Here is a 20,969-nt window from a genome sequence, read left to right on the forward strand (position 1 = left end):
TAGGAAAATACTGCTATAATATTGAAAAGTATATATATTAGTATGAACTGCCAGAAATTATGATTTTAGAATGGAATGTACGGTTTATTCAGCATTGTGTGGCATGAATATTATTTTACATGAAAAGTATTATGTTATGAAAATTTTACGAATAAAGCATATTTTTAGAGATTATGAAATAATGCAGTACATTATGGTTTTAAAATACATGATAAATGAATTATTTTATTCAGAATGATATGTATGAAATATTCGGTGTAAGGCCATGTTTGATAGCCAGCGCAAGGCTGTGTATGATATATGATTTCAACGCAAGGCTGTATATGTATATGTATAAATTTGGTGCAAGGCAACAGATATGAAAGTAAACGGCACAAGGCCGTATGTATTTATGTTATTACGAAAAATGCTATCAATCTATTTACGTTGAACTGTATATTATCATGTATTATGTATTATCAGAACCCGGATGATAGTTTAGTTCAGTTATAGGAGCACAGTACCGTAGCTATACATATTAGATATTATGTTCAGACTTGTGCTAACCGCCCCTACAAGTAGAGGGGGTAGGAGATGGATAGTTGATGTGGCTTTTAGTTGTAGATGTCCACCTGACAGTTTGGACCAGGGTGTGGTGGGCCCATCGTACTTACAGACATATTTGATTCGGCAGTGGTAGGCTCGCCATTGTCAGGTCCCGCTTTCAGGCTACACAACTCGTAATAGGGGGTAATACAAGACATCAACTACCTATACATCTTGGGTAAATTTTCAGTATTATAAATTATATCAGACATTTCATGATCAGTATGAATTATTAGAAATTATGAAAGTATATGATTATGCCAATATGATATGATGAATGTTTTCCAGCATATGAAATGTACTATATATGTATTATAGTATTAAATATTCATGTTGCCATGCAGCTGTATTTAGTTTATTTTCCCTTACTGAGAAGTGTCTCACCCCCGAACTTAAATAATTTTTAGGAAACCCAAAAAGACTGGCGGATCGAGGCCACTGTTGAGATAGTGTGGTACTACCCTCCTAAGAGGGTAAGTTTGAACTAAGATCAGGAGATTTTGACGTGCGATCCTATAGATACTTTTTGTATTTTTGGTAGATTGTATATAAACACTGTGTTTTTGGATTATAGTTTACTATGGTATTATATATTTTATGGTTATTAGAACGATGATTTATATTTACTGCTGCTTAGGTTATGCTGTGTATGACAGGTGTCCACGTTACCCACAGGTTCGGGTTGACTATTTTTCTTAATATGTTTTATTATATGATAATAGAAGTAGGTCGTTACACAAGGGCCTAGGGTCTTTTCTAAGGTTTTAGGCATTTAAACTTAGCCTAAAAACAAGGCGTCGGTCGACCGAAGGTCTCTCGATTTCTAAGTGATGTGTAGGGACCTAGTGTTGTTCTAAGGCCTTTAAGTTTGTAGTTCCTACATGCATGATATGCAGATTATTAAAGACTGATAATTAATTATTACAGATCCTAAAATAATTTTTATAAACCCAATGAATTGAATATAAATTACAATAATTAAAACACTTTGGGCCTTCATTTTTCCTTTGAGTCATTATGTGCCACCATATAATTTTGCTAATTGATCCTGTACACAAAATTGGAAAATGTTAAATACCAATGTATTTGTCATAATCAAAATGGGATATGACCCATAAGGTCAACACACAGGGTATCACAGATTCATTGAGCTGGTGTTTGTAGGTATCGCCATGGAAACCCTCATAAGACTAGAACTCGTCCACTAGGATCAACCTAGGGGTTTAAAGCCTTGTTGCATATGGTAAATACAACCATATTTCTTGCAAAAAAGGAGGTAGGTAGGATTTGGTAGTTTTCTTAGATTTTTCTTTGCTCGAGGACTAGCAAAGTGTAAGTTAGCGGATGTGATGAGTCCCTAAAATGCATGATTTTAAACCCTACTTTACCTTTGTTTATACTTATTTTACTATGCATTTGCCCAGAGTTATTATTGTTCAAATCTATGCAAGGTTTGTTTACCTTTTCGGGAAAAATAGGTTAAAACCATGGAGTTAGGCCTTACGAGAAGCCAAGGGAGGATTTGGAGGACTCAAAGTTCAAATCAGATGCATAGCAAAGCTCCTAAAACTTCAGATTATCAAGGGAAAAGAAGACGGTGCGCGACTATGTGGTGCGACTAGCAGCATAGGAGGTGACTAAGTCTTTACTCATGGACTCCAAGGTTCAGACTGAGATAAAAATGCTGCAAGGTTCAACCAAGTTCTTGGCCAAGTGACTCTCCAGGGTGACCTTGTCGAGATACTTAGCCAAAACTGAGATTAGAATTATCGAGAGCCTCGACAAAGTGTTCGACCAGGAGACCTTGAGGAGCGACTATGTCGAGGTTCTGAGATTTCCTAAAGATCGAGATCCTACAAGTCTCAACCATTAAAATTGACTAGAAAGACCCTGAGGCGTGATGCAGTTGAAGATATTAAAGGTTCGAATTCCTAATTTCCCACGAGTCACGACCAAGGCACACAAAAGAAAGACATAGGGGCGACTTGGTTGACAACGCTGATCTTCTGCGCGAGATACATTGCAAAATTTCCTAAACTATGAAATAAACCTTGTAAACCCTAGAGCCTCTAAGTATTTGCTATGAACACGTGCTTTGGGCTCCTCTTTGGCCTCTTTTAGGTTAGTGACAAACTTAAGATGTCATTGAGAGCCAAGTTAGATTAGGAGTAGCATGAAGTGTTCGACGACCTGTGACAACCGGCGATGTTCATGTGCTATCTATGCATATTACACGATCACTCTCTTGTATCTTCCGACATTAGTGATAGGCGATCTGAATATAAAAGGGATGATCTCCTTACTGCTTTCTCCTTTACTGCTTTTATTTACTTGTTTGGACTGTGATGATGTTTAGTGACAAGATTAGCACCTTTTGTAACATCTTCAAAATTCTTACCATTTTTTTTTATATGTGTATAACTACATCCATGCCTAAGCAATGGAAAAACAACTCATACAACCATTTACATATATACTATACAATACCATAATCCAGTATATACAAGTCACAACCATACAAAAGTAAACCCCTCCAGCAACATCTATCTCAAAAATACAAAACCCTATCATAACTCACCCTACAACCAGGGTAATCTCATAAACTTCCTATCTGTGAGCCTAATCTACTCGCCTAGCTGGATCACCTGAAAAATGTTAATGGGGTGAGTCGACGCTCAGTAAGTGGAAATATGCTATTACTAGTGTGTGGCGGCTGAGTTAAATAATTAAAATACTGAAATAATACTGTAATATGAGAAAACTGATAAAATGAACAGAATATATCTATCTATCATGTAATCTTTAAAATATGACGGAGTATCCGAGTTTACTATTTGAAGGTACTACTAATATTATAATAATATAAGTTGCTGCTATATGATATATCTGTACATAGGAACTTCTACTGTACCCTAGGATCTGTATATCATGATATATCCCCTCATGATAGGGTTGTGCGGCCCGTAGGCTAGACTTACTCTGGTCGGCCCTCCAGGTAAGTCAATCTCTATCATCTGCCAATCTGTGATGATCTATGTAGATCCTAGCCCACTGCAATAACTCCGGGCTATCGCAAACCTCTATCATTGTCTAACCGGCTACCTCAACCCAGCATGCTAGGGAGACTGCAAATCTCTCCTAGCACGGTAAGACGGAATCCACATGCTATCTAAGTCGTGTGGTTGCACGTGTTTGAAACTAGCAATGGTACCGTGCTCTGCTGTAATTATATTTGTCTATAATTTTCACAGGGATCTGATATCATGTAATATTGTATAAATATATATATATATAATATATATATATATATACTCATTTTTCTGTTTTTAACATGATTTCAAAAACAACCATAACACTATATTTCTAAGCTATATTATCTAAGATATCTGACTATTTTGTGTATGATATATGTGTGCTCTGTATATACTCTCTATATGCTCTGTATATAATTTGTATGCTCTGTATATCTGCTGTAGCATCTTAATGCTATCATTGTATAATCTGTCGGTGTGTTATGGTCTAGAAATCATGTTTTTCTCTGAAAATACTGTAAGTCTCGTTCATTTCTAATATTCTGAAATATCTAAATATCTGCATATCTCAAATACTGTGAAATCTATATATATATATATATATATATATATATATATATATATATGTATATATATGGTACTGTAATAAACTCATGCCACACATTTGAATAAACATAGTCTCATGCTCAATTTCTGTAATTTCTACTATAAGGTAATATTCATAAATCTTTGGAAAATAATCTTATATACATGTTTGAAACACTCATTCATAATCTTCTGTATACATAATAAAAATTGTTAGCATAGCATATTTCTCTTACCTTAATTTGAAAAGCCCCAATTAAATTATTGCCCTATACCTACAGGGTTACTAGCTCAACATCCTGAAAACAATATCCCTCAGAACAAAATATAAGTATTTCCTTACCTACAATATTTCTCATAACTACAAGGAAGGCATAATCTAAATAAAATACCTTACCTGGGATTTGGGATGAATTTCAAATCGACTCTCCCCACGATCTGCTCCGGCAGACTTGCAGAGAACTTTGCCGGGAGCGTTGTGGTGTACTCGGATCTTCAATCCAGTAAGAAATGGGACCAGGATCGAAGAGAGAAGGGGAGGGGGTCATAGGAGAGAGAGACAGAGAGAGAGAGAGAGAGAGAGAGAGAGAGAGAGAGAGAGGAGAGTTCTGCACTGAAATTTTAGTTAAAATTTTGAGTTTCAGCTATTTATAGAACTGGATTCGTCGAGGAGACACGTCACCTCGTCGATGAGTCCTTTAATAATTTCGTCGATGAACTTCCTTCCTTGTCAACGAATTTCAGACTGTCCCAAAACCCTTCTCGCTATCTTCTCATTGACGAAACTTGTCTTCATCGACGAGGTCCCTTATGCGCTCGTCGACAAAGCCTACTGCCTTGTTCTGTTCCTGTTTCCATTTTCCTCTCTCTTTATTATTCAAATACCAATATTTTTCGGGTCGTTACATTATCCCCTCCTTATAAAATTTTATCCTCGAAATTTACTATTTGTATCTCCATTTATCATCCCATAAAGGAAAAGGGTCTACTTATTTTATTTCCCGCCCTCACTTGTGGCGGAGGAATACCGTGGTTACATTTATGTTCTGAGAAATTACACATATAAAACTAAAAACTATCTACTAACTAAAATCAATACATGTACCTACAAAAGAAACCTATCTAACTATTATACTTTACTTGAGTACCCCTATACCTCTTGGAACAACTGCGGCTATTTCTTTCTGATCTGCTCCTCAAGTTCCCTAGAAGCTTCCTCTATAGCATGATTCTTCCACAAAACTTTTACTAAATGTATTTCTTTAGTGCGTAAAATCTGAACCTTCTTGTCCGAAATTTGTACTGGTACTTCTTCATATGCCAATGAATCCTTAAGCTCTATCTCTGCATAGCTAAGGATGTGGGATGGATCTAGGACATATTTCCTTAACATGGCAACATAAAACACGTCATGAATTAGAGCCAAAGCTGGCGGCAAAACTAGCCCATAGGCAACTGACCCTATTCTCTCAAGTATCTCAAAAGGGCCAATATACCTAGGGCTTAACTTGCCCTCCTTTCCAAATCTCATAACTCCTTTCAGAGGAGTTATCTTTAAAAATACTCGATCTCCCACATCAAATTCCAACTTTTGGCGGCGAGTGTCTGCGTAGCTTTTTTGCCGACTTTGTGTTGTACTGATTCTTTCTCTAATTAATCGGATTTTGTCAGACGCTTGTTGTATTATCTCGGGACCCAAAACTTGCCTCTCTCCTACCTCATCCTAGAAGAGAGGAAAACCAAATATCCTGCCATACAGTGCCTTATATGGAGCCATGCCGATACTAGATGGTAGCTATTATTATAGGCAAATTCAATTAGTGGTAGAAATTGAGTCTAGCTACCCCCAAAATATAGTACGCATGCATGAAACATATCTTCTAAGGTCTGAATTGTCCTCTTAGTCTAGCCATCTGTTTGGGGATGGAAAGATGTACTAAATGCTAACTGTGTACCCATAGCCTCCTGAAAGCTTTTCTAGAATCATGAAGTAAACCGAGGATCCTAGTCTAAAACTATGGATACTGGTACACCATGGACACGAACTATGTCCTTAAAATATATCTTTGCTAGTATGTCCATGGAATAGCCAACTTTAATAGGGATAAAATGGGCAGTCTTCATCAAACGATCAACAACTACCCAAATTGCATTCAATCCGTGCCGCACTGGTGGTAACCCCGTAACAAAATCCATAGAAACGTGGTCCCACTTCCACTCTGGAATAAACAACGGCTGCAACTGTCCTACTGGTCTCTGGTGCTCAGCTTTAACCTGCTAGAACGTTAAGCACTACTGGACAAACTTGGCTATCTCTCTCTTTATTCCACTCCACCAAAAGTACTCTCGCAGATTCCTGTACATTTTAGCACTGCCCAGATGGACTGTGTATACTGATCTGTGAGCCTCCTCCAATATAGTTCTCCTGATTTCGGTATCCGCTGGAACACATAGCCTAGTATGGAAATGCAAAGCTCCGTCATTTGATATGCTAAACTCCTCTCCCTGACCATCCCTCGCTCTAGCCATCACCTCTGCCAACTCTATATCATCTCCCTGAGCTACTTTAATTTTCTCATATAAGGTTGGCTGTATAACTAGGTTGGCAATGAAACCCTGAGGACTATCCTCTACCAACTCTATGCTGAGTGTCTCTAAATCCATCAGAATCGAGTGCTGAATCTCCATAGCTACTAGTGCTGGTCCCACTGATTTTCTGCTCAGTGCATCTATTACTACATTCGCTTTTCCTAGGTACAGTCATAATATTTAATAAGCTCTAACCACCTTCTTTGTCTCATATTCAATTCTCTTTGAGTGAAGAAATATTTCAGACTCTTGTGATTTGTAAAAATTTCACATTTCCCCTTATACAGATAATGCCTCCAGATTTTAAGAGCGTATACCACTGCAGCTAACTCCAAGTCATGCACAAGGTAATTCTTCTCAAATTCTTTAAGTTGTCTAGAAGCATATGCAATAACCCTACCGTGCTGCATCAATATGCATCCAAGTCCTTTCAAGGATGCATCAATATATATTACAAACCCATCCTCTCCTGATGGAATAGCCAACACTAAAGCAACTTTTGGAAGCTTCGCTCACAGTCATCACTCCATTCAAACCATACATTTTTCCTTGTAAGTCGCATCAACAAACCTAACAAATTGGAAAATCCCTCTATGAAGCTTCAGTAATAGCCTGCCAATCCCAGAAAACTCTGAACCTCTTGAACATTTCCAGGCGTCACCCAATTAACCACTACCTCTATCTTACTCGGATCAACAAATACACCCACCTCACAAATCACATAGGCCAGAAAAGAAACCTGTTTCAGCCAGAATTCACATTTCTTGAACTTCGCATACAACTTTCTCTCTCTCAATGTCTGCAATACCAGCCTCAAATGATGCTCGTGCTCCTCAAAACTACTCGAGTATACCAATACATTATCAATAAATACAACTACGAACTGGTCTAAGTATTGATGGAACACTCAGTTCATTAAATCCATAAATACCACTGGTGCATTAGTCAATCCAAATGGCATCACCAAAAATTCATAGTGCCCATATCTCGTACGAAATGCCGTTTTTGAGATGTGTTCTGCTCTCACTTTCACCTTATGGTAACCCGACCGTAGGTCGATTTTAGAATAACCTGGGTCCCTTGGAGCTGATCAAACAAATTGTCGATCTTGGGAAGAGGATATTTATTCCTAACTGTTAATTCATTTATTTCTCTATAATCTATACACATCTTGATGGTCCCATCTTTCTTTTTCACAAATAAGACTGGTGCTCCCCAGGGCGACACACTGGGCCTGATGAATCCTTTATCCAGTAATTCTTACAATTGATCCTTCAGTTCTTTTAATTTAACTAGGGCCATCTGATAAGGACCCTTACGTACTGGCGCTGACCTCGGTAGAAGATCCACAGAAAACTCAACTTCACGGTCTGGTGGCAAACCAGGTAATTCCTCTGGGAATACATATGAGAAATCTCTAACTACAGGGACATTAGGTTGTTTCAGTTCTTCTTTCGGCGACTCCTTAATGTAAGCAACAAATCCCTGGCAATCTTCTTGGATCAATTTTCTCACCTGAACAGCTGACACAAGATGTGGCGAAGAACGTACCTACGAACCAAGAAATCTATATTCTGGCTCGCCTAAAGGTCTGAAAATCACTTCTTTCAAATGACAGTTAATACTAGCATGATTTTCTGCTAAACAATCCATACCCAAAATGATGTCAAACCCCTACATATCTAATATCACCAAATCAGCTGGCAATATTTTTCCCTGAATAGTTGCTGGAAATCTCCTGAGTACCCTTCTACATTTCACCACTAACCCAGTCGACGTGGCAACAGCCAACCCAATATCTAATAACTATGCCTCAAACCCCGTTAACTTAGCATATACCACAGAAAAAAAAAGAGTGGGTGGCACCTTTATCAAATAAAACAATAGCTATAAATGAGAAAGCAGTAAGGGTACCTATAACTACCTCTCTAGCTGCATCGGCGTCACTCGGTGTCAACGCGTACACTCTCACCGGTGTCGTATTCCTCTGCTATCTTCCACGGGGCGCCTGATAACCACCCCTGTATGGTCTGGGGGTTGGTTCCTAAGCTTTCAATCCTTGACATGAACAAGATTTGTGCCTGGGTCTCCCACATCGATAGCAGACGTCCTCACCCATCTTGCATTCACCCGGATGCCTGCGGCCACACCTAGGATAGACCAAAGCAGCCCGTCCACCATAAAAACCACCATAGCCCGTCACTTGTCTCTGACCACCTCCATAGCAATCTCCTCTCCATGGCCCTCGGCTATAGCTTGCCTGCAAATCCTGAGGCACAAACCTCTTCCTCTAACCCCGAGCTAAAGCGCTCCTCTGCATACCACTCTCAATAACAGCAACTCTATCCACCACCTCGTTAAAAGTCTGAGCTCGAAAGCCGATAACTTGCTCAAATAAACTCTGCTTCAATCCCTCTTCAAACTTTCTGGCCTTTTTCTCTTCGTCTGGTGCTACATGTGGGGTGAAACAGTATAACTCAAGAAATTGTGCAGTAGACTGTGTCACCATCATCAATCCCTGAGTCAGATGCAAAAACTTCACTACCTTTGCGCTCCAAACGATAGTAGGAAAATATCGCTCGAAGAATAATTCCTTGAACCGACTCCACGATATTGGCACTGGATCCGGCCTTGCATGGATCATATCTTGTATATACCGTATCATGCTTGTTGAAAGGGGGAGCCATGAGTATTAATTCTTATTTTTTTTTGCTCTCCATTTGTCATCATCAAAAAGGGGGAGATTGTTGGCCTAATAAGGCTTACAATTCTTATTTTGATGATAACAAATCATGATATGTTTAATGTGGTTCAAGTGAAAGTTTTTCAGGAAAAAGACAAAGCTTAAAGCAAGTGACAAAGCTCAAAAGGATGATAAGGCTTATGGATTAAAAAGAGATCTCGAAGAGCATGAGGAAGCTTATAGATTAAAAAGAAGAGCATGAGGATTAAAGATAACTTGATGGAAGCTCAAAGAAAAGATCAAAAACTCAAAGATGATGGAAGAACAAGATTGAAGATCAAATGATTAAATTTTTAAGGATGTTTTGAATGTAAGTACTTCAAGTTAATTTCAAGTATAAACTAATTTGAAACTCTCATAAAATCAAAAGAAACTCAGAAGTATAATTTTAAGAAAACTCTAAAGAATATTTTTAAAATCAATGAAAAGAAAGGCTTTTGAAAAAGAAAAAGTTTTTGAAAAATAGAAGGGCCAGGCGACTATCCTATTATGGCAGGCGACTGGCAAATTAAGTGAAGAAATTTTCAAAGAGACAGTAGCATTCCAGGCGACTACCTGAATATGCCAGGCGCCTGGGTGGTCATGCCAGATGACTGCCTTGGTTCTGGCAGGCGATTGCCAGTGTTCTGTGTTGTGAGTTTGTTTTATGACAGGTGACTGCCAAGTCGTGGTAGGCGACTGCCACTCAAACGTTGGCTTAAAAACTCTCAATGGGAATATTTTTTAAATGAAGTTTTTGGACACTATTATTTTGAAAAACTTGGAAACTATTTCAAGGAAACTTTAGGGGTAAGGAATTACTCTTAAACATCTATAAATAGCCCCAAACTTCAAAGTCTTTTACACCAAGAAATTTTCAGCAATCAAAGTTCTCAAAAAGGCTCTCAAACTCTCTTGTATTCATTCATCTTCAACTACTGAATTGTACTGATTCAAACTCTGAAGTAAATCTTTCAAAGTCAGAATCTTTCAAGTTTTGGAAGATACTTGGTGATTTATATTAAGTATTGAGTTTCAAATTCTTTTATATTTGAATTACTTTGAAGTATTATTTTGCTGAATGTTGTACTAACCTACTCTGCTGTGAGAGTGTTTTCTTGTACACAAACTCTTCTTTATCTTGGTTCTTATTCATAAACGATTCAAGTTTGTAGAATCGTTGGACCAAAAGAGGGAATATAGTTTGGAGAGGCGGGCTCTAGCCTAACGGAAGGAGTGTTTGTAATCGGTATTTGTTCCACCCATCAACGGAACTGAATTAGTGAATCCTTTGGTGGTTTGCCAAAGGCGAGGACGTAGGCTGGGTATAAGCCAAACCTCGTAAAATCTTGTGTCTCTCTTTTATCTTACTCTTTACTTTTTCAGAAAGACATATAACTTGCATGTATGTTTTAAATTGTTGATTCTGAGTGTATAGTTGTTAAATTGACCGGAGGATAATTTGGTTTTGGCTTGATCAGCATTGATTGTGGAAACCGAAAGGGACTACATTGGTTGATCAACCTAAACTTATTAATCTGAAAGTTTATTTAAAAGCTAAACGCAAAGAAGAATTGTGAGTTTAGAATAAACACAGGGCTTACATAAATTTAGCGTGCTTTACAATTCCTTACAGGGCTATTAATACAAAAATTGAGTTTTTGATTGTCTTGATTGGTTGTGGTTGAATTGTTTTTATATTTATTTATTGTGATTGTTGATATAAAATAAAGAATTAAAATTGAAATAATTTTAAAATTCCAATTCACCCCCCCTATTGGGAAGCTATCCTAATTTCACTTACTTCTATCCTAAAATCCAATCTTGCGACCCAAACACACGACTCGTCGATAGTTTACTATGATTTTCTTGAAATCGTCACCCTAGGAAAAGCACAAAAACCACCACGATAATCCTATATTTAGACCGTAGAATACAACCTCAAATTCTTTTCCTATATTCTAGTATTGTATCTGCTGCATTCTAGAGTCTACAGAACCTAGCAACCTAGGCTCTGACACCAAATTGTAACATCCTCAAAATTCTTACCATTTTTTTTATATGTATATAACTACATCCATGCCTAAGCAGCGGAAACACAACTCATACAACCATTTACATATATACTATACAATACCAGAATCCAGTATATACAAGTCACAACCATACAAAAATAAACCCCTCCAGCATCATCTATCTCAAAAATGCAAAACCCTGTCATAACTCACCCTACAACTAGGGTAATCTCGTAAACTTCCTATCCGCGAGCCTAATCTACTCGCCTAACTGGCTCACCTGAAAAATGTTAAAGTAATGGGGTGAGTCGATGCTCAGTAAGTGGAAATATGCTATTACTAATGTGTGGCGGCTGAGTTAAATAATTAAAATACTGAAATAATACTGTAATCTGAGAAAACTAATAAACAGAATAGAATATATCTATCTACCATGTAATCTTTAAAATATGCCTGAGTATCCGAGTTTATTATCTGAAGGTACTACTAAATTATAATAATATAAGTTGCTGCTATATGATATATCTGTACATAGGAACTTCTGCTATACCCTGAGATCTATATATTATGATATATCCCCTCATGATAGGGTTGTGCGGCCTGTAGGCTGGACTTACTATGGTCGGCCCTCCAAGTAAGTCAATCTCTATCATCCGCCAATCTGTGATGATCTATGTATATCCTTGCCCACTGCAATCACTCCGGGCTATCACAAACCTCTATCATCGTCTAACCGGCTACCTCAACCCAGCATGTTGGGGAGACTGCAAATCTCTCCTAGCATGGTTAGACGGAATCCACATGCTATCTAAGTCATGTGGTTGCACGTGTCTGAAACTAGCAATGGTATCGTGCTCTATTGTAATTATATCTGTTTATAATTTCCACAGGGATCTGATATCGTGTAATACTGTACATATATATACATATACTCATTTTTTTGTTTTCAACATGATTTCAAAAACAACCATAACACTATATTTCTGAGCTATATTTTCTAAGATATCTGACTATTCTATGTATGATATCTGTGTGCTCTGTATATAATATATGTATGCTCTGTATATGCTCTCTATATGCTCTGTATATAATCTATATACTCTGTACATCTGCTATAGCATCTTGATCCTATCACTATATAATCTGTCAGAGTGTTATGGCCTAGAAATCACGTTTTTCTCTGAAAATACTATAAGTCTCATTCATTTCTAATATTCTGAAATATCTAAATATCTGCATATCTAAAATACTGTAAAATCTATATATATATATATATATATATGTATATATATGGTACTGTAATAAACTCATGCCACACATTTGAATAAACATAGTCTCATACTCAATTTCTGTAATTTCTACTATAAGGTAATATTCATAAATCTTTGGAAAATAATCTGATATACATGTTTGAAACACTCATTCATAATCTTTTGTATACATAATAAAAATTTCTAGCATAGCATATTTCCCTTACCTTAATTCTGAAAAGCCCCTGTTAAATTCTGGCCCTATACCCACAGGGTTCCTAACTCAACATTGTGAAAACAATATCCCCCATAACAAAATAACAGTATTTCCTTACCTACAACATTGTCTCATAACTATAAGGAAGGCATAATCTGAATAAAATACCTTACCCTGGATTTGGGATGAATTTCAAATCGACTCTCCCCACGATTTGCTCTAGCAAACTTGTAGAGAACTTTGCCGGGAGCGTCGTGGTGTACTCGAATCTTCAATCCGGTGAGCAATGGGGCCAAGATCGAAAAGAGAAGGGGAGGGGGTCATAGGAGAGAGAGAGAGAGAGGAGAGTTCTGCGCTGAAATTTTGGTTAAAAATTTGAGTTTCAGCTATTTATAGGACTGGATTCGTAGACGAGACACGTCCCCTCATCGACGAGTCCTTCAAAAATTTTGTCGACGAACTTCCTCCCTTGTTGATGAATTGCTGACTGTCCCAAAACCCTTCTCGGTATCTTCTCGTCTACGAAACTTGTCTTTGTCGATGAGGTCCCCTTATGCGCTCGTTGATGAATCCCTGTGTTCGTCGACGAGGCCCTATGTAAGAATCTTGGGTTATTCCATCCAAAGTGCAATGTCGTCGACGAACGCAAAGCCTACTGCCTTATTCTTTTCCTATTTCCATTTTCCTCTCTCTTTATTATTCAAATACTAATATTTTTTGGGTCGTTACACCTTTATTGCTTCAGTTAGGTACACGTATTAGGCTACAGTCTCCCACAAAAGTTCTCATGGTCGTTGTGATAGTGTATACTCTGGTTCCCGACCGTGTTCCAGACGACAGGTGCACCCTTGCTACTCTATGCCATTGAACGACTCCTTAGATTGTTTAGCCGCGTTCTGGTTAGTTTAGTATGGTAAACTCACTGAACTTAGATTACGCAAAACAACATCCTAACAAAACTCATGTCTGAACACTATTTTGTAGGAGTAGGGTTAACGTAGATTTACTTGCTTTCATTTAATCACTTTCCAGTAGTTGGCTAGATTTCACCTATTAAAAAATACCACCTTTTACTTCTCTTTTATACAAGGCTATAGTAAACTAATTTTGAAGTAGCTTAATAACTACGCTTTAAGTCCTTGAGGATCGACAACCGACTTACCCCACTTTCTATTGAACTTGGGATTAGTTAGGTTTTATAAATTTTACTTTTGGTAATTAAGGACCCAAGCCTTGGCGAGCCTACTAGGGGCTTCTCAAATTTTTAGAATATTCATCTCATGTATATGCTATGTGTGTTGTATGCAGTCTCAACATGTCTATGCCATGTATGTAAGTACAATTTTCAAAACTCATATGCCCTTATTTTGCAATACATCTCTCCCTTTTGACATCAACAAAAAGAACTTAGAATAATAACATGCAAATCATCTTAGGACAAAAAATCAGCAATCAGTTCACAAAAACATGGTCCAAAATTCAACATGAAATTCTCAAGTTAAACATCCATCAATATGTCCAATCCAAATATCCAATAACCAACATGCATATCATATTCAAGAAAATCCAAAATCAGTATACCAGACAAAATATCCAAAATAAACATTAAGAGAAAGTAGAAAAAGAAAAAAAATATATTGTCAAGAGTTGTAGCAAATATTACAATCCAAATGTTTGTAAGAAAAGAGATTAAAACATTTAGTCTTCAACATTTTAGTCATCACCACCATTTGATTCAGTACCCTCCTCATCATCACCATTAGTATCACCATCATTACCGCCCGATCTTGTCTTCATGAGAGCCTTCCCTTGCAATGAAGAAGAGTCGCCTATATAGCCCTCAAGGCATCTGAGCCTCTGATCAAAAGAAGTGAAGTTAGAGTGAAGTGCACCAAAACCTGTAAGCATTTCACCATGAATCCTTGTGTTGACGATAATCTACTAATCATGAAGGAGCATCAGTTGCTTATGGTATATCCTGTGGTGGTTTTGGAGCCTGTTACTGTGCAGCTTGAAATACCGCATCAACTCTCTGTGCGCTACCACCCTTAGGCAACCACCCATGTTCCCGATACTTTTCATAACCCATTTGCTTAATAGTAGAGGATGAAAAATAGTCATAATGGGTATGTTTTATGAACACAGTGTATGAGGTAGTGACACCTAGATGCTCAAAGATTAGGGTTAAAATTCCTCCATAAGGAAGAATTACCCGCCTTGCTTCTTATCTTGATATTATCCATTGCAAAATTCGGCTAGGCAAGTCAAGATGGTTACCCTTATACAAACACCACATTACAAAACAATATAGGTAGGATATATGGTCATGAGACCCTACCCTAGGTAAGATATTGTAAGTAATGAGGTTGTGCAATATCCGAACTTCCAAATTTAGCTGTCGGTACAATGGAGGGTGACCAAAATAAACAGGAGTTTTGGTCATTGCAATTGGCAAGAACTCCTCGGGAGTGAAATCTTGGGCCATAATCCAAGATTTTCTAAGTTGTGGACATTCAAACTCTCCTTCATGGATTCTAAGTATAATGGCTATAGTTTAAGGAGTTACAACAAATAATTTATTCATGACTGTGGTGGAGTACAAATTTTCGCCCTTTGTCATGTTGGTGTAGAACAACCTAACTAAGTTGGGTAACATCTTTAGCTTGATAAGTGATAAATCTTTCCCAAACCAAAGTATTAAACATAGACAAAATATTAGGAAATCCTTCTTATAGAAAAGAAACATCTAAAACCTTACTAAGAATGGATTCAATAGATCTGATGTGTTCCCTATACATTCTTCACACTGGGGGAGTCACCAACTACTTCTCAATGTCTTGGGTATCATCCTTCCCTGAAGTGGAGCCTTTGTTTGCACTTTACTTGGTTCTTGGCATGGTGCTTGAAAAAAATATTCGGTGAAATCCTCTAAAATGAGAGTACAATGAAATATTGGGAGGTATTTTGAAGATTAATTAGAGAAATATTAGTGGGAGAGCACTTGGAGGTGAAGGAGAGGACCTATGGAGAGTGGAGAATGAGGGTTAGTAAGCTGATGTTAAAAAAAGTTAGGGTTCTTATGAACATAAAGTATATATACCTCCGCAGGTTAGTCGACTGACCTGATATTGTCAGTTGCCTGACTTGTGTATTTGTTAAAATTTCACAAGTTAGTAGCAAGTCAGTCGACTGCTCTCAAAGAGTCAGTCACCTGATGTGCCTGAACTTGAGATATTCATAAGTCAGTGTAAGTTCAATCAACTTATAATCACCACAAACACACAATCACAATAAGCTAATCAGCTACCGTACTATACCAATTAACAATCCAGTTTTATATATGAATGTGAAAATATAATCCAAACTTAAACTTCAGTTAATTCAATTAAGTAAATATCAAAATCTAATTTTCAGTAATAATCAACAATTTCTTCAAACCAAAAATTTAGTAGTTTAAATTAAACAACTTTGTTAGCTATGCTTCAATTAAGCATTCAACCTCAATACCTTTACCTCGGCAATTTCACACTTGAATTCAGATATTATTGATGCTTATCTAATTTTTTAATCCAACAACACAAACCAACATACAATATGGTAACTTGATTCAATCACAATAAACTCCCAATATTTAGCAAGTTTCCAATGAATTTAAAACATACATGCAAGTTATAACATACAGGAATTTAAGGAGTTAGGGAAGAAGAAGATCGAACACAAGATTTTTTACAAGATTCGGCCAGCAGCCTACGTCCTTGCCTCAAGCAACCCACTTTGAGGATTTCCTATCCCACTTCGTTAACCAGGTGAAGCACCCCTCTCTCCATTCAAAGTGGAGACCCCTCTCTAATGAGAACAATCCTTCTACTAGGCAACGGTTCAATAATCTGAACCGTTAATACAAAAACAGCAATGTTGGCTTAACATGGCTTTCAAATCTCATTTTGATTATAACAAATAATGGTTGATTTAACATGTTGTACTTAAGTGATGATATTTCAAGAAAGCTTGAATGACAAAGTTCAAAAGATAAAAAAAAAATGCAAGTTTAAGATCACTAAGTACTATAAAGCACACTCATCTTCAAAGTGATCCAAAGAATGCTCAAGAGGACCAAAATGACCAAAGCATGTGGAAGCCTAAAGTTGACTCAAGCTAAAGTCTAAGAGGATTCAAAGCAGAGACACATATGAAGACTTCAAGCATAAAGTGTTTAAGGCTTTAGGATGAATTATGTAAGTACTTCATACTAAATTGTGAATTCAGGCGTAATCCCAAGAGGGGGGGGGGTGAATTGGGTATTTTGAAAATATTTAATTTTACTTCATCAATCAGTCCCTATTTTAAGATTTAACACATACAATCACTAGGGCTTGAAATTAATTCAATCTAATAATTTTATATTCAATTATACCCATTTAATTACCAAGTGCTTGTAAGGTTATTCAACATACACACGTGCAAGATAGGTAATGAAATATGTTGCGGAAATTAAAAGGAGTAGGGGAAGTGAGAAGGCAAACACAATTTTTACGAGATTCAGCCAACCCGGCCTATGTCCTCACCTTGAGCAACCCACTCAAGGATTCCACTAAATCCTTGCTCCTTTAACCGAGACGGAGCTTCCTTTACAATCCGCTGCTTACAAGAGGTACAACTTCCTCCTAATCCACTGCTTACAAGAGATACAGTTTTCTCCTCAAACCGGATTCACAACCCGAACCGTGATTACAATATAACTACTCTGCAAAAAACTCAATAATGCTTCTACACAAGCTAGTGAGTACAACAGAAATCCCTAACACATATTCATATGATAAAACTTGAACCTCGGTTTGTATGTAATGATAAAATCGTTATATTTATGATATGCTTCACAAAATTACCTTCAAAATAATATCTCTAAAAATTTAATTTCTTATAAATAAACACTTTGGAGATTTTAGGGTTTCAAACCAATCCACTTGATGCAGGAAAATCAAGATGTGATCCTTGTAAAAATAATCTTCAGTAGCACTTAGATCTAGGTTCCAGCTATCAAGTAATTTGCAAGATTAACTCTTTGAATAAAAATACGACTTAAAATTTTTGTTAGAATTCGTGTATTCCCAAGAAGGGGGGGGGTGAATTGGAATTTTAAACTTTTCTCCTAGGTTAAGTCAGAAGTCAATATGATTTGGTAATCTAGGATCTTTCTATACAATTCTAAATGTGCCGATAAATAAAATATGCAAAAATTTAAATCATGCACATCATTCATACTATAACATACAGGTGCGGTAAATATAAAGTGCAGAAATGTAAACAGACACACGATATGTTATCGGGGTTCAGCCAACTGTGCCTACATTCCCTCCTCTAGCCCCCAAGCCCAAGGATTTCACTAAAGGCTCATGTAACGGGTGGAGCGGCACCTAATACAACCAGGTCAATTACCACAAGGCTTACCTCAACCTTTACAACTAGGTCAATTACCGGGGTTGACCTCAACCTACACCTTAACAGGATGGTGCACCTACCTTTCCTAATCGGGTCTAAACCAATCCGAGACTATTTCACAGGGCTAGTCTCCCTCTTCAGGCCTTTTCCTGGAAATAGACCAAAATTTTCTCAATTAATGAAACGGTACAGTGATTATGCTTTCAAGTAAAGCAAATATATACTCAATATGTGCAATCACATACACCACCAAATGATATAATATGCAAGCTCAATGTGATCTTAGATGTCTACTCTCAAATAGATTTACAATTGTTGTAATTAGTAAGTGAGAGTGCCAACAAACAGTATTTGTATCTCAAGATATTCAAGTAACAGATTCACACAAAGATGTCAAGTAAGTCTCAAGTATATCAATTAGTAGGATATCTTAATCACGAATATAGTGTATATGCTTTTGGTTTGCAAAAGATATTTAACCTTTGTATTCAGCAAATTATATGTAAGTGAATAAATATTGCAACAAAGATCAATATCACAAACACAAATATCTTGTCAAAAATATGTCAATATAAATCACACAATGTAATAACCCAAAAAGAAAAGTAGAATAATAATAATGGTCATTTAGTTAGTATCAAAACGAAAGTGTTTCTCCGTTAGGATCCTTGATTCCATGTTTGATGTCTAGGAAAGACCTTATCTAAGCGAGTGCTTAGAGACCATTGCGGCTCAGTCGCTTCCTTGACGTTGGCCTGGTCAAAATGGAATTTCATAAGATAAATAGGGTAGACACTATTTGTATACATAAATAAGTACATAAAATGATGTTTTGAATGACATAAATTGTAGAAATATGTTATAATTGGTGTATTGCCAAGAGGGGGGTGAATTGGAATTTTTAAAACTTTTTCACCTAGGTTGATCTATGCAAACATGGTATGTACACAACCTAGGATCAATCTATGCAATTTCCAAACGCGTAGATAAATATACTGTGAAAATTAAGTCATACACATCATTCACCCATAACATACACGTGCGGTAAATATAAAGTACAGAGATATAAGCAAACACACAATATGTTATCGGGGTTCGGCCAACTGTGCCTACATCCCCGCCTCAAGCTCGCAAGCTAGAGGATTCCACTAATAGCTCACTTAAGGGTGGAGCGGCACCGTTTACAACCAGGTCAAATTAACACAGGGCTGACCTTAACCTTAACCAGGTCAATTAGCGGGGCTGACCTCAACCTACACACCTTAATAGGACGACGCATCTACCTTTCCTAATCGGGTCTAAGCCAATCCGGGACTATTCCAGGGCTAGTCTCCCTCTTCAGGCCCGTGCCTGGAAATACAACAGTATTTGAAATACAATCAAATGGTACAATGAATAGGCTTTCAAGTAAAGCGGATGTGTACCCAAATACACGCAATTACAAACACCACAGTATGATTCAATATGTAAGCTCAATGTGGTCTAAGATGTCAACTCTCAAATAGATTTACTATCGTTGTAATGAGTGCATGAGAGTGCAAACCTAAATGATCTTTGTATCACAGGATATTTAATCTAAGTGCTCAAACAAAGATATTTTCCAAACTTCATATATTTCAATCAACAAGTTTTCTCAATACATATATGTATATGAAGCTCTAGCAACGTATAAGTTTGGTTTGCAAAAGGATACTCAATCTTTGTATTCAACAAGGAACATATGAATTAACGAATATTGCAACAAAGATTTTATCACACTAGCAAATATCTCATCAAATATTTTCAAGATAAAAACATAGTAGATATTTGAAAATGTTTTTGCAACCAAAATGAAAATACCCTCTTCTTAAGATCTTGCAATGAAGATGCAAGCTTAGAAGATCTAACAAGGTTTTCTTAGGAAATACTTATTAGCAAAAGCCTCCTAAGAATCCTAAGGTTTGGCTCTCAAGAAAATCACATCAAACAAGTAGCATAAGGAGAGCAAACCTATTAAACAAAACACTCAATCAACTTACAAAATATGTAGGCAATGCTAGAAGGCAAGTATGAGTGGTTTAAGTAATAAAGTGAGTATTACAGGGTTTTGGTTTTTCAAAGAATTTTCCCTAATGAAAGTGGCTAATCTCTCTTAATTTTTGCAAATGAACACATATATATAGCCATGGAAGGAAATATGACCGTTGGGGACCTATAGTGTATTATTAGAAAAGTTTAATGATGTTTAAGGCATTTTAACCCTATTTAGAAAAATATTAACCACGGTAAAATTGAGACCAACCCGAGAGGTCCGATCGACCAGAAATGGTTCGGTCGACCAGGACTCAATTGGCTCGGTCGATCAGGGGCATTTTGAACTGAGTGGTCGGTCGATCGGGCAAGGGCGATTTTCCAAAACTCCAAGGTTCGGTCGACCGGCCCCATTTTGAACTGCATGGCTCGGTCGACCAGACCGTTGGGAATCCTCCCAAGACCCCTCGGTCGACCAGGTCGTGGAGTACAAATCTGGTTGGTCGAATGGGAGATCAAACTGTT

Source organism: Malania oleifera, chromosome 11 (genome assembly GCF_029873635.1).
Source record: "Malania oleifera isolate guangnan ecotype guangnan chromosome 11, ASM2987363v1, whole genome shotgun sequence".
NCBI classification, from domain to species: Eukaryota; Viridiplantae; Streptophyta; class Magnoliopsida; order Santalales; family Ximeniaceae; genus Malania; species Malania oleifera.